The 15,971-nt window shown below is 44.0% G+C and overlaps 1 long non-coding RNA gene across 1 annotated transcript in view; it reads left to right on the plus strand.

Moving 5' to 3' along the window:
* The window catches only part of LOC138580220 (uncharacterized), a 37,206-nt gene extending 33,077 nt beyond the window's left edge, over positions 1-4,129 (plus strand). Inside the window, exon 3 of the long non-coding RNA XR_011304208.1 lies at positions 898-4,129. This is a non-coding gene — a long non-coding RNA (uncharacterized lncRNA). The remainder of the gene's footprint in view (positions 1-897) is intronic.
* Positions 4,130-15,971: the final 11,842 nt, after the last annotated feature.

Raw genomic sequence — 15,971 nt, forward strand, 5'->3', positions numbered from 1 at the left:
AATTGATTATATAAAAGACATTCAGGCTGATGCCACTCCAGAAGAGCTTAAGAAATGGACTGAGGGTTTAGCAAGGTTGTTGGATAGATAATGGACAACAAAGATGGATGCTACCCAATGATTATGTCACCGCTATGGTTACAATGGCTCATGGTCCAAATCATATATGTGCTAGAAAAATGTGTAGACTGTTAAAACCTGTCTGGGTAAATGTAAATATCTCAAACTGCTGAGCGTTTGGTCCAAAATTGCATGGTATGCTTACAGCATAATGTGGGAACGGGTACATCGACACCTAGGGGTTGTTTTGGTCTCCCCTCTGTGCCTTTTGAAGTTATACATTTCGACTTCATTGAAATGGAGCATTGTCAAAATTACAAATATGTCCTGGTAGAAATGTGTGCTTTCATCAACTGGGTCGAAGCTTTCCCTGTAAAAGATGCCACAGCAATAACGACGGTGAAAACCACACTGAAGGAATGTTTTCCTAGGTTTGGTTTGCCGGGGGCCATTTGGTCAGACAATGGTCCACATTTTATCGCTGCTGTTATCCTGCAAATATGCGTGGGATTACAGGTTGATAAACGGTTCCATTCGGCCAGACATGCTCAGAGTGCCGGACTTGTAGAACGCCATAATGGTATATTAAAGAACAAGATAGTGAAGATTTGCACCAGTAGCAATTCGAAATGGCCAGATGCCTTACCCATAGCTCTATTGTCCATGAGGACGAACCCGCAAACAAAAACTGGGCTCTCTCCCTATGAGATAATCATGGGGAGACCAGTCGATATTTGGAACATACCCAAGCCTAAGCGGATAAAAGATGTGGAGGATTTGCTCCTTTCTGAGTACTGTGACCAGTTAACTCAAAATTTGTATTTGATTTACCAACAGGTACGAGAATCCCTCCCAGTAAAATATGAGGGGCCAGGTCACTGACTTCGACTTGGTGACTGGGTGCTCATGAAGTCCTTTGAAAGAGCATCCTGTCTCGCACCGAGCTGGAAAGGACCCTTTCTAGTCCAATTGACAACACAGAGCGTTGTACGAGTAGACAGAAAGAGACCCTGGATTTACACAACACACATGAAGAAGATACATTTTCCTCTGCCTCATGACGAAGGAGAAGGGAAGGAGATTGTTGTCTCTGTTCCTCATCACAAGTCTATTTTTTGGACATCACCAAGGGTGTCCCAGAAACCCTTCCTGACCCCATGGGGCCTGGGGAGACTGCTGATTTGCCTTCAACTTCTTCTTTGTATCTTTCTGCATCATTGAGCAATCTTGCTTCTGCTTCACAACTTCCATCAGGAAGCGACGACACTCTGTTCGCAGATCACGCCGTACCTGGAGTCTTGAGGTACGATCTGCATCCAAGGTGTTAGATTTACAGCACAGCATCGGCTGTGCCCACAAGGAACCACCGTTAGCTAGTCCCTTGCCACTCTCTCGCTGAAACGTAAATAAGAGGCAGGGACCGGCAAAGCCAACTTCAAGCAAGATAGGCCACGTGGTCAGGGGCCACCGACTGATGAACTAAAAGAGCCTATAGGAGAGGCTTCTAAACATACTCTGACAAACAATGTCTTTTCCTAACTCTAGTCGTACGGAACAAGCTATTGGTCTTGTGGCTGACAAAGAATCTGATCATCAAAGATCGTGGTACCTGAGGACCCATTGTTTTCTGATTACAGTGCTAATTTGTCTGACAATTGTATTCTCGCTTTGGTTTTGGTATCTGGAAGGGATGCGTCCACTTGAGACTTTGTTACCTACTGAAATTATTCCCACTGTTTCTTCACCTTTAATACATCTGCACACTCTTCCTCCTACGGACTCCCAATATAGACAGGGGTATCACAATAACACTCTCCTACTAATCATGAATGTGACCCATGCGATTCTAAACAGAACACATTTCTGGGTGTGTTCACATTTGCCACAGCACGGGGAAAAAGGGTTGGGCTGATAGATTCATCCTCTTCCTTTGACTACTGCATGCTACACCTCACTAAGGGCACTATTCTTTGGTCGTTGGAATGACAGTCTTTCAGGGAACTTTGATGGGACTAATCTGAATGAGTTCGAGAAACGAGTCCTAACACGTTTGGGATGTTCCCTCTTTGCAAATAGGAGCAAACTCAATGTTGCTTCTATTCTACCTTCTGGTAGACTCTCTAGACCTTTTCAATCACTGATTTCTTTCAAGATGGCTCCCGTAGGCAACCGGGATGCCGTGCCTCCTTCCTATACTATCAATCATAGCCCCAACTCTGTTTCCTTCTGCATACAAAGGGATGGTTCTCAGCAAATGGGTACATTTGAGGGTTGTACCAACATCGCAAATCTAACCAGTGAGGACAGACCTTTGTACGTAGGACACCCCGTTTACTTTGTCTGTAGCAATGAAGCTTATCCATGGTTACCTAGAGAATGGCAGGGTGCTTGTTTTTTGGGTATCTTACTACCAGGGGTATATGTGTTTAGCACCTCTGAAGTCTCTAGAGCTCGTCCAAGGCGGGATGAGAATGGAGATACTCCTTCACAAGTCTTGGGTGATGTAGCAAAATCCTTTGTGCCATTTTGGGTATAAATAATGAATTCCGAGGATATTAGAAGACTAGCAAGGGTACTGGAGAAAACCATATATAGGACCAGCAATATTTTGTACAACATGATGCTACAGCAAAAGGCGATTAGGTTAGTAGCCCTTCAAAATAGAATGGTGTTAGACGTCATTCTAGCTGCGCGTGGTGGGGTATGCAAAATGGTAGGATCTGCATGCTGTGTTTTTGTACCCGACTCCTCCCCTACCATATTCAAGGCAATTCAAAATCTACATACCTTGAGTACTGAAGTACATGTCCCAGAGGGAAACTGGAATCTTAATACTTGGTTCTGGGACTTGTTACGATCATGGGGTTGGAAGATCTTTGCAGTCTTATTGGTGATTCTTGGTATTCTCCTGTTCTGTTGTTGTTGTGTACAATGCCTCCCTGTCATATGTTCCATGATAGGAGGATGTTGTGCACAAGCAGAGGGTACACTAGGACCTAAGGTACAAATGCCTGAAAAAGCAACCAATGCCTTGGTAATGTAGGAAATAACTATTAAAGAGTTAATGCTAATTGATGTTTTTGAATCCAGCAACTTAGAGTGTTCTGATTATGATACATGGTCATTGTATGGTCAGAATCGTGGCTTAGGCCAAAAGGAGGGTTTGTTAAACCATATTCACATAAATACTGCCTGATTATAAACATTGGCCTAGGCCATTTCGCATTTGTATTAACAACCTATGCTTAACTAGACCTAGAAAGAAATGACTTTGCCGTCATTTTGGAAAACATCTGCCATTTTGAGTCTGAGTTTTGCTCTCTGTTCAAAAATGATTAACCATGCTTTCAACTGCCAGAGCAGACTGATCTTTGAGCCTATGTCAACAGTAGAGCTGCCAAGAGCAGACTATTTGTTCTATGCAAAGAGACATTGTAGTCAGAATGAACTCTCATTCAAAGTGTTATCTATGTCTACAGACTCATCCTCCCTCAAACAGTGACATACAATGCAAAGTAACTAAAGCTGTGAGTTTTGGAAGAAATCCTTTGTGCATTTTCTGGAACAGGACTTATCCTAAAGCTCAAGAAACAAGGAAATATATACACAGCTGAATAGAACAAAGTTTGCCAGTATGTTTAAGGAAACTTGGAGCTTCAGTGAACTTCAATTCAAAGTGGTGTCTTCATCAATAGCATCAGCCATATACAAACATCAGAACTGAATGGTAGACAAACTAAAACTATGTGCCTTAGCAATAAGCTATTGAATTAATTTCTTGAAACGAGGATCAACCTAAGCTGGAGAACCACCATCACCATTGAATCTTCAAAGATAGGACAACATGTCAAAAGTGTATACTAACATTGTTCTATTTGTTATGTGAACTGGGCACGAACCCAAATGTGTAACTTATTAGTTTGATGAAGGGCTGGGCTATGACCAGGACTGTGTATGAATACTGCATGATTTGTGATGACCAGTACTCACTCCCCTCACAGTGTCTGCTGGTACACACTGCAAGGCACTTGGGAGCCAGATAGCTATCTGCTTTAATATTTGACTCTGTACAGAATAAAGTTATATGTATAACTTTGATTTTGTGACTGGCGGATTCCATTTGTGGTGGTACTAAGCCTCGATCTTCCTTGCTGATCTATCAGTATTACCCTGCTCAGATAGCATGAAACCCACAACCTTCTTACCTGACCTCAAACAACAAGCTAGCAAAAAAAAAAATGCTATCAGCACACAGACCTCCCACAGATTACTCTCTATAGCTAAATCCACAGATGGAACCATGCTACATCAAACCCACACCCAACTTACCTTGCCAGTTGCAACTACAATAGTAAACACAAATATGGCCTTAGACTCCCTAATAAACATCTCCCACTAATCAACATACCCTACTTACCCATCTCCAGACCCACATCCAACATATCGTGTCCTACTTCAATCAGAAATCACAGACTTGGCCACAGACTCCTCAAAGGATGCCACCCAGCATCTAACAGCCCTAACTTAATGACTACCAAACCAGTAACTGACCAAAAAAGCAACAATATTGCCAACAAATCACTGTCTAAAAAGAGCCTTCCTAGCAAAAACATTGACGTCACTAATACGGCTTCGGAAAACTTAGCTACTATAATCAAAGGAGGCCTTATTAATTCCAGGTCATTAACAGCCCATGCGCTTGACATTAATGACCTCATACTGACCAATGACCTTGACCTTCTAGCATTACAGAGACGTGGCTCCAACCCACATCTGGTCCACTGCTATCCCTAGCCATCCCAGACCAATACACCATTATTAGACAAGATAGAAATTCAGCCAAAGGCGGTGGCATGGCCATCATTGCAAAAATCTCCCTAGGCCTCAGGCAGGTCCCCGTCCAAATCTTCCCCTCTATCAAATTACCTCTGTCTCCCTCATGTAACCATAACAACACACTTAATTTATAGACCTCCAGATCCACTATGCTAATTCGAGGAAGACTTATCGTCACTGCTCACAGCCACCTCTAAACCTGGTTCACAAATACTACTCTTAGGTGACTTTAACTTAGGACTCCATGACACCAAAGATCTCAATGCACTATCCATCAGCAATAGCATCACTGAACTAGGCTTCACACAACGAGTCTCATAGCTGACCCACAACAAAGACAGACAGTTAGACTGGATTGCAGCCACCAACTGCAATATCAGCATCTTATCTAACCAGCGTTGCGCTTGGACAGATGATCATGCCATCCTCTTCATCATACAAAAGGATTTTAACTCCAACCCGGACAAACTACTGGCACTGCCCAGACTAGCTAGAAACATATGAAATGTAATAGCACACAAGCTGCTCCCTCTTCTGCAACCCATTACCAACTCTGTTACTACTTATGAACCCAAAGATGACCCCACGCATCTCGTGGACATCTACAATGCTACTATACTAGATGCCATCAATAAGATCGCACCTCAAAAACTGCACAAAGCTAAATCACGCACCCACATTAACACTTGGTTCACCCCTCACCTAAGAACACTGAGAAAGAATAAAAGAGTAGCTGAAACAATCTGGAAAAACCTCCCCTCTACAGCCAACAATGAAAACTGCACAACAGTATCATCCACCTACAAAAATGCTATTTTCTAAGCAAAATGCGACTCAATGAAAGGATCTAAAAAATTTAGTCCAACTCCAAAGAATTATTTAACATACTTAGAGAATTAGAAACCCCCACATCACCTCCAGATTCATGCATTAAAGACACCACTTGGTGTCATAACATTCAAAAGGCGCTCTCTGACAAAATTGAACTCCTTCAAAAGAAAATTTAAACCAAAAAGACCTACCTAGCCAACAACTTACCCCAACCTACAACCCAAACTCCTCCACTAAAACAATTGGATCTATTCAAATTCTCCTCCCTTAGCATCAAGGAAGTTGAGGAAATTATCCTTAGCCTAAAACCCTCCAAATAAATGGGAGAAATCTGCCCAGCATCAATCATAAAAGAAAGAGCAAAGGAGATTGCTCCTTTCATACCTCATAGATAAATGCCTCATGCGCAACTAATACAGTACCCACTAACCTCAAAGATGCCTGGGTCCTGCCCCTTCTCAAGAAACCTTCCCTCGACCAAAATACCCCGACCAACTACAGACCGATCACTGCAGTGCCTTCCCTTCTTAAGATCATCGACAGAGCGACTTACCTGCAGATCCAGCACCATTTGCAAAGTAAAAAGTTACTGGGGCTAAGACAATCGTGTTTCCGCCCTAGGCATGTCACCGAAACAGCACTGATAGACCTAGTCACTCAAATAGAAGCAATAAAAGATAAAGGCAACATCGCCCTCCTTCTTTTACTAGATCTATATGCTGCCTTCGACTTGGTGAACCAGAACACGCTCTGTAGCCATCTCTCCTCCGCAGTCTACTTTCGCAACAACGCCACTGCTTGGATCCAACCGTTGCTCAATAACAGAACGAGTAGAGTGTTCTCCCCGACTACAACCGCCTCACCTGCTACTGTCACATGCGGGGTCCCTCAAGGCTCCTTTGTCTCCCCTACATTGAATAATATATTTACCAAGCTCCTATTCGATGACTTAGGCCACATGGGCATCTCATATACTAACTACGCCGACAACACCCAAATTCTTATCCCAATCTCAGGTAACTACGCAACAGACTCCAAATGACTCATTGACATATACCTCGTCATCCAAGCCTGGATGGTGACACATGGGCTCTGCTTAAACAATGATAAGACCGAGCTACTCCTAGTAGGAACACAATCCAGACTCAACAAACTTTACAACCAGTTTAACACCTGCAAATTTGATGGTAACGACATCAAGGTCTCGAAGGATGTCAAAACACTAGGTATGTACATTGACTCAACCATTTCTCTATCCAGACAAATCAATGCTACTGCTTCCTCCATGGTTTACACCTGCAAGCTCATTAATGCTTGCAGACTGTGTGCATTTATAACGTCGACTGCAAAAAGTCAAAAACAAATATGTCGAAAAAAAATAAATGTCGAAAAAAAAATCAAATGTGTTTTGTTTTTTATTTGTATGCTTTTTGGGGCTTACCTATAAAAAATAAACAGGGGGCTGGAGGGAACCCCCCATTAAAAAAAAAGAATGTAAAAAAAAATTCGACATTTTTTTTTCAACATTAATTTTTTCGAAATTTTTGTTTTCGACATTTTCACTATAAACCCTCGCAGAGCCTTTCTGACCCCTTACAACTGCTGACCTTAGCCATGGCATTAGTTCTAACTAAATTAGACTACTGCAATGCCAATATATTTGGGCCATAACCTAAAAAAACTGCAAACCTACCAGAACAATGCGTCCAGAGCAGCAACTAACTTTCCAAGAACACTGCACATCTCAGAGTTTAGAAAGAGCGTCCGCTGGCTCTCTAAAACCAGAGAATCAAATTCAAGACGCTTTCTCTGACATACAAATCTTTGAACAATCTAGCACCCATGTACTTGTGCGATAAATTCAAACTCTACTCATCAACTGACTGATCAGATCATCCCATTCCAATGCCCTCATCATACCTAGATTTAAGCTCCAAAAGGCAGGGGACAAAAGCTCCCTGGTACTTGCAGCCAAAACCTGGAATGCCCTACCCACTTGCATCAGATTGAAACGGTCCTACCACAAGTTCCGTAAGAAGGCCAAGCATTGGCTTATTACGAATGAAGCCTAAATGCACTGTTTCTACCATGCCTCGATGTGTATATGTAAATACTATGCAAATGCATACCGTGTATCATCATGCAATATCAAACTTGTAAATAATGTCTATGTAATTGTGTAATCATGTAACCATTAGAAATTTGCCCAGATGCCTAAGGTCTCGGCTTGCTATATAAATAAAATACAATACAATTAAGACACGGGCCTCATTACGAGTACGGCGGTGTGGGAAAAACTAGTGGTAACTCTATTACCACTGCATTACCGCCACATTACCTCACCGCCATACTACAACTTTGGTGGTAAGGTGGATGATTTTCCCCCAGCAAAATGCTGGAGGTAAATCCTCCACCTTACTGCCAAAAAACTTCAGAATCAGCTGTAATTCTGATGAAATTCCCATGGAGCCCTATACACTCCAAAAAATTGGGACTTCCAAGCCTACGACCACTAGTAATCCAGCAGTAAATCCGCAGGATGAAGTGGTGGTAGTGGTAATTCCATTTGGCAGTATTTTGACAGATTTACCGCCAAACTTGTAATGAGGCCTATAGTCTTGTGTCTTAGTCATGCCCTAGTGTCCAGTGGTTAAGGGGGAGTAGACTGCTTGTCTAAAGGATAGTGGGACCAGCAGTTGGAATTGCCTTAATCCACCCCTTGCAGGGTTATTTGCTACACTGAAAAATAGACCTTTCCATTCAACAAAGTACAACCCTGCCTTTTGAAACCTTTCCTACTATGCAATGACCTCCTCGAAGATGTACTGTAAAGAAAGGATATTTCTTCTGGCTGCTACGAATTTGGGGCAAAGTGGTAGCTGTTCACTGTCCATGTTAGCGGCTCTCTGGAGCCTCTGCATTCAAGCAATTGCTGGGACTGATAATCTTTCTCCTCTCTCTGGGGGTAGGGTAGGTGGACCTGAACACCTTCTCCCATCTCTGGACAGGGTTGTGGAAGTAGTTTCTTCCAGCATTCTCACAAGAGGTATCTGTCACAAAATACTTATGCGACTGAGTCCCATTCCTGTGTGACAAAATCTGTTGCTGTCATTAAGCAGCAACAACTTGATGCCCCCTCCCTAAAGTCACAGTCTAACATTCCTGCCCCTACATCAATGCCATACTTTAGGACTAGGACTCATTTCCCCACCATTCCCTCATAGTTTCCTTTGGGAGACTGTAACCTCAACCATGTAGGTACTAACCCTTGACATGTTCGAGGAGTGTCAAAATCGTCTATGCCGAAGAGGTAGAAACCCGGATCTCCTGTGGTGGCTTGAAAGGGTAGCTGTGCCATGCATCTACAGAGGTCTGATTGAAGGTCTGTCCTCCAAATTAAGACCCAACTCTCAAGGTAATCCTGAAGTGATCTTCAAGGACGGACCTTCAATCAGGCCTCTGTAGATCCCACAACTGACACCATTTATCATAGGGCCATGTCATTTCCATAAATAACGCCACTCAAAAATGTATTTCACATGGATGATTTAGGACTATGTACAGGGTTGGGCAATTTAAAAAAAAGGTGTGCATGACAAAAAAGCCTTAATTCAGCAAGGAATCTCAAATAATCTCTATGGGTGTCTCCCCGATTGATGTTCTGATAGGTAAGTGGACTTCCTTGGGTGGCCACTGGATGGATTGCATTGCCAAGGTTTCTCAGGTACTTGTCGTAGCTCTATATTCTTTCACAGTGTCTCCCAGAGCTGAACTAAGCCGTGAGGGCATTTGGGCATCTTCTTGGGTCCTGGCTCACATCCATGCCTTAGGGTTCTGAACCTATGAACTCCCATTCCAGTCTTGCTCCCAAATTTGCTGAACCTATGCACACTGTGCCCATGCTCATCCTTTATTGTACTTCTGCTTGTCAACAAATAGTCTAATGTTGTCTCACTCTCTGTCTGAGATTCTCCCTGCATCTCCATGGGATTTACAACTGCCCCCCTGCCTCTGATTCCCATTTTATTCTTCTCCAACTGCTTTGCCTTCTTCCTTGCAACCTCTCCACCATCTTCTCTTCTGGATGTCTTTTACTTCCCCCCTTTCTTCAGCCCCTCCCACACCACTAACTGCACCCACACCTTTAAACTGGATTATCTCCAAACAGCCCTTTAAGATGAGTAGCAGTACCCTCGAGATAGATGGGCATGCAGATTCATACTCATGCATCAAATAATTAAGATAACTCAATAGTTTGGCAAAGGGAGTCTGTTTAACGACAAGTTCATAAAACGGGGAGTACAACAAACATCAACTACCGCTCGATCTTCTTGCTCCCTTTACTTTTAGAAAAAACACAATATTTATAGCAAAAACTCATCACTGCTGATGTACAACCTGCACATGTACTAAGATCATTCTACGTGGCAATCTTAAAAACCTAACATGCAACGTGATTGGTTATAGGAAGCTAACTTAACATAGGTAATATATCTGCATATGGTAACAGGGAGAGGGGATTGGATAATAAACGTCAGGTGGTGCAACTAAGCCTTCCCTTCAAAATGGCCACTATGATCATCACTAAAAGTATGACATCCCATTGGCTCTACTCACTATAGGACCTTGGATTACAAGGTCCACTATGATTGGGTTGGCATCAACTCCACACATACTTTTCCACCTATGCCTAGCAGCAAGCAGAAAGAACATCCAGGTGCAGAGAAGCTCGTCTGCACCCCAGCTTCCCACCAATTATGCTACAATCAATCATCACCTCAGTGGTCATGTGTCAATTACTGCTTTGTAGTTTGGCCTTGTTTCTGTTCTGTACTCTGAGAACTATCAAGGAGTATGGGCATGCCGGGGATCCATGCGTAGGTGTGATTGTTTCCTCCTTCCAACCTGTCTTTGTCACGTGACTGGACACTGTGAAATTGGCTTTTCTCCATGTCTTTTCATATATTTGCTTTAATTCTACCAGTCTTCTGACGTCTGTGGCTTATCTTGACCTTTCTGAACAGGATCCTCTGTTCTCTTGTCTCCTTAATTGTATCCAATGTTGGCTTATTCCAGAGAGATAAGACCTCGGCTTCTTGGCATGGTCATCTTTAGCTGAGTTTTGCTCTGTCTTGATTCTCGATTTTCTTGCTGCGACACACTCCATCTGAGGCCTTTAGTAACCTTTGTTCAATTATGCTTATGTGCGTAATGGACTTATATTCATACATAAAGTGCTTCTTGAGGTATATATTTGTAAACTTTGGCACTTGCCGCCATCTATCAACTACAAAGCATAAGCAGGCTTCACAATTTCTTTTGTCTCTTTTACTTGCATCTGTACAGATTTAAACTAACTAAATATCTTCATCATGTATGTGACATAAGTTTCTTCATCTTGACATCAACCTTTTCACCTTGGGCTCAAGTTGTCACTTATCAATGGTATTTTTTCTCTTGTCAGTATTCTCAGGTCATTGTTTCTTCTATATGTGCGTCCGTCCGATTTCTTATGACGTCACCGTTCATCTTCCTTCATTATCTTCTTTGCTTCTTCAGGTATTTTATTCAAACAACCGTCATATTGTTTAGAATGTAGGTATGGCTTTTTTAAGTGATACCTTACTGTCCAGGTTTTCTTAGGTGTCGGTATATTAACAGGTGCTGTCATCCTGATAGGTACTGGGAAGAGCCAATATGCTGCTCCCTGCTGATTTAACTGTTCTTCATACGTCACATACTTTAGTGTGAACTCAATAGGTAATCGGAGAGGTGCAACTGGAGTGGGGATGATAATCGACACTTCCTCTTCACCTTCAACTCCTCCCCTGCACCTTCAATTCCTCCTGCAGATCCTCTCTCTGCTCTGCTACTTCAAATCCTACCCCAGACAGCTCAGTGAGCAGGTTTTCATAAGGGTTACGTCCCTCCCCTTGGCTGAATTTAAGGTAAGGACTTGCAGCATAGTCTCAAATCTTTCCATTTTAGAGATTGGTTGATTTGCTTGTGCATTCCGTGCCCATGTGTCAGTGCCCTGTTTCTCGTTCTCTGCTCCACTGCAGGCAGAGCCTTTAAAAGACCAGTCCACCATCTTGTATTATTCAGGTGCATGCATGCAAGCATGGCCACGGTCGCTGTACTCAGCAACCAGGGCTAGCAGAACCTGCATCCGCTCTGTGATCTGCAGCTCATTCAATGCGGGAGAGGCAAGCTTGTTATGAGCATATTCCAACTTAGTAAGCCCTAGTGGTACATCCACATGGTGCAGGTAGTTAAAAGGCTAGTAGCAGCATTTACGCCATTTGATAGCTGTTGCCATCTTATCTCCAGGTAATCCACCAGTTAACAGGTGTTTCCATGGTTTACTGAGGTACTCCATGATAACAGTTATACAGTAAGCAGTCTCCCAATTTCTCACTCCAAATGCCATACACACAATGGTCAATACATGCAACAATAACTTGACTTATTGTACACAACACATAATGATCATTAAAAGTCATATATATGAGGTGCGAAAAAACAGGGTGAAGGCAGAACTCACCTTTAGTGGGGGCAGTCGGTCTCGGGTTTTTATGAAAATGAAACTACTCCGGGGGTTTCCATGATTTTGTCTGCCACCTGCTGCATTCTGAATCTCATAATGGCAGAGTCTGATACACTAAAGAGCCAGGGTCAAGTGTTTCCCATGATTTGTTATGACATGAGGCACCTATGCTTGTGCCTCATGAATGTGGAGAAAGTGGTGACACGTCCAAAGCACCAGTGGAGAGGTACACTACCTTTCAGAAGGCAAATTACCAGGATTATATTAGGTTCCTTTGACCATGAGAGAGCAACTCACTGTCCTTGAAGGTTGTACTGCTAAATGTCTCTATGCCCAATGAGCTGGGCACCATATAGGATAGACAGAGCTTCCTTGAGTCCACCATGTCAGCTGTGGTGAAGCAATCAAAACCCACACGCCATAGGGAGGATGTGTGTGCGTGTGTGGTACCAGGTGAGTATAGCATGATGTCACGAGGGCAATAATTATGAATTTCATTCAGAGTCAGAATATAAAAGTAATTATTCGTTACTTACACACAGGAAGATGTATACTTAAAAGTAAGTGTCACTACAGAAACAAATGGCAAGTCTTTAACTATAATTTGCCCCACCCCAATTAATGAGGGTCTACAACACTGGTGGGACTATCATGATCACAGGGCAGCATAGGAATCATTGTACCCATTCCTTCCCCATGGTGGGGGACCTTTCTTGACCTGCCAGCTTACGGTTAGAAGCTTACAGTTGCTGAAAGATTTAAGAACAGTACCAGGGTAATGCTGATGCTTACTTTGCTTATGTTTTTGGACCTCATAGTAGTGAAGTTCCAGCTGCCTTTGGTTCTCGGAGACTAGTGATCATCTCATTTGCAGTTCCTATTGTCACTTGTCGGTGTCACCAGCACTGTGCGTCACAGTTGGCCAGAATCAGCACAGGTGAACACTCGAGTGATCCGACTCTTTCTTCATTACTTCTGGGCCTCCTTGAAAAGCCATTGCAGGTGTTCGTTATGTGGTGGCAGCGGCAACTGGATTGTCCCAGAGGATATGCACAGGTATGATGGCAGTGCAGTAAAGAAGTAGACGTTTGTGCTGCCTGACAAATGCAATTGCTCACAGCAATGGAATGGAGGTCAATTCAAGGATGGGGGTACACTATGGGGTCGGGCAGAGAAAAAGGGGGCATTCCCTAGTACCCGACAGACACAGAGCCCCCAGGCTTAGGTAGTGATGATGTTGCTGTGGTAACGAGTCCGTGGTGGATCAAGCGTCGGATATACTGTGCAGATTCACAACTCCAAGCTTCTCAAGGCAGCTTGGTGTGTTAGGATAATTGTTTCTCCTGCGAAGCCAAAGATCATCGGCGCTCACTGTGGTATCATTACTGCTGTCCTCTAGTCATAACCTAAAGTGTGTATCTCCTGGGATCACTACCGTGAGGATTTAGCTTGACAGGTCTAGTCGGGTGGATTGTTCAGGTCTACTTCACCAGCTTGTGACTCTTAGCAGCAGATTTGTTTCTTGGCAGATGGTCACTTCTTCAGTTGGTGTAGAGGCAGAAGCAGGCCCCAAGTGTTGTCTCACGCTATCTCTGATGGTAAGCAGCATTCTGGAATGTACCTGCTAATGCGTTATTTTATTATTGTTATTATTATTATTATTGTTAGTAGTAGTAGTATGATATTCTTTGAGTCTGGATCTAGCTTTGGGAAGCAACAGAGCGCTTTACAAGACCTAGGGGGAAGGACACAGTGGGTGAAGCATAAATACAAGGGAGCAGGGAGCTAACAATGGGGGGTGGGGTGGGCAGGCATTTCGACAGCAAGAGATCTACGAGGAAACAGGGTAGAGCAGATCAACCAGGTTAGGTGAGAAGTGGAGGATTTGTGGACCTTCAAGTGAGAGAGGAGGACTTCCTTGAAGAGAAGGATGTTGAGCTCTTTCCTGAAATGTTGATGCAAGGGGGCAAGTCGGGTATTGATGGGGAGGAGGCTCCAGAGTCTGGGGGTAAATACAGAGAAGGCCTGTCTTCTCGTTCTTTTCTTCCTGCACTGATGGATTTCAAGTCTGCACATGTCCTTATTTCTGGTGCAAGTCGGGTATTGATGGGGAGGAGGCTCCAGAGTCTGGGGGCAAATACAGAGAAGGCCTGTCTTCTCGTTCTTTTCTTCCTGCACTGATGGATTTCAAGTCTGCACATCTCCTTATTTCTGGTGCATCGCTGGCCTCTAGAGATGCTAAGTTTGTCAGTGAGGTAGCTTGGGGCTTCAGAATGACAGCTGTATAGATGCTGCAACAGGATTTAAAGATATGTGCTTGCAGTGGGAGCCAGGGCAGCTTATCTTTTTGCTTTATTTTCAACCCTTTCTTGCCATGCAAAGCGTGTTTATCGCAGTTGGCATAGGAAGGTGACCTGGCTCAAATGGTCATGCCACAAGGTTCTTTGTCATGCCCTTTGGCCATCTTGCCCCTTTGCCTTTCCCAGGTCGAGTTGACCCGGGTCAGTCCTTATGTGGGCATGCATTCTCCCACGAAATGCCAAGCTTTCGATGGCTTCTGCATGCCTTGTGTGTGTGCCTCCAGGATGTGGGCTGGACTGTCTAGTTCCAATACAAATCCTGGCTGCCAGAGAGTCTGGTGTGCTGAGAATGACTGTGACCATAGTGGTACGTGATTGGTCGCCGTCTGGTGTGCCTGTATGTGAGCAGATCTCCCATTGGGTCCTTTTCGTTTTGGCATGAAGGATATTCTGGATAAAAAAATGCCCCAAACACCCACAACCAGGTCCATCTCTTGAGTTCTCACTGAACCTAGGATAGGATGCAAGTATCCTGAAACTAAGAAGCTGAGTTGAGGAACCGCTGGTGACACGCTGGAAGGTTTGGCACCCTAAGCCTGCTGGTGTTCCGCTGGACACCTCTGCATCTGATTGAACCAGAAGGTCTGCAAAGGTGCTCCGACCCATTTGAATAGTGGTAGCAACTATTCACGGCACTTTAATCTAAACCTGCAAGTAAGCCTCATCGGAAGTGTCGCTGGGCCAAAGGACCACGTTTGCTCGGAAACAGCTGCCATTTCGAGGAGACCCTTGAAACTTGGAACATCTCAAGCTCTTTGTTCACGGCACTGTCATACTGAATTTCGCAAACTTGACATTCCCAAGTCTGGAATAAAGAGAGAGCGCCCAAACCAGAGTACACGTGGTTACCGTGTCACCCAGCCATGGTGACAAACTTCGAAATTGCCTTGCTGCTGTGCCCCCCTGTGCCTTGAAGCCTGCTAAAGTGAAACTGGCCTGATCCATTCACCAGGAGTGTAGATATGGCAACTGTCCTGTCAGGGAATCATTGCTGTAACTTCGCTGCTGAAAGCTGCAGAGCCGCACAACTGCTGCATTTGAACCTGCAACCGAAGTAGACTCAACTGACGAAGTTGGTCGGAGTGCACCGGGGATCGGTGAGTACTTACCGGTGGACCCTAGCGCATCCATCTGTTTTTCCGCACAAGTATCCCATGAGCGCCATTCACCTTTCCACAGGTAGCCTGTGCTACCGTCCCTTCCCCAGCTCCTGGAACTTGTTCTGCCCTTTTGGGGAGCCCCTCCACGAATAGTGGGGACTTGTTCTTCATTGCCTCACCTACCTTCCTGAGCTGCTACAGCCCCTGCTTCGCCTTTCTGCACTAAGAGACCCTGTT

The sequence above is a fragment of the Ambystoma mexicanum genome, chromosome 3p (genome assembly GCF_040938575.1).
Source record: "Ambystoma mexicanum isolate Mex_15411 chromosome 3p, UKY_AmexF1_1, whole genome shotgun sequence".
In the NCBI taxonomy this organism is placed as follows: Eukaryota; Metazoa; Chordata; class Amphibia; order Caudata; family Ambystomatidae; genus Ambystoma; species Ambystoma mexicanum.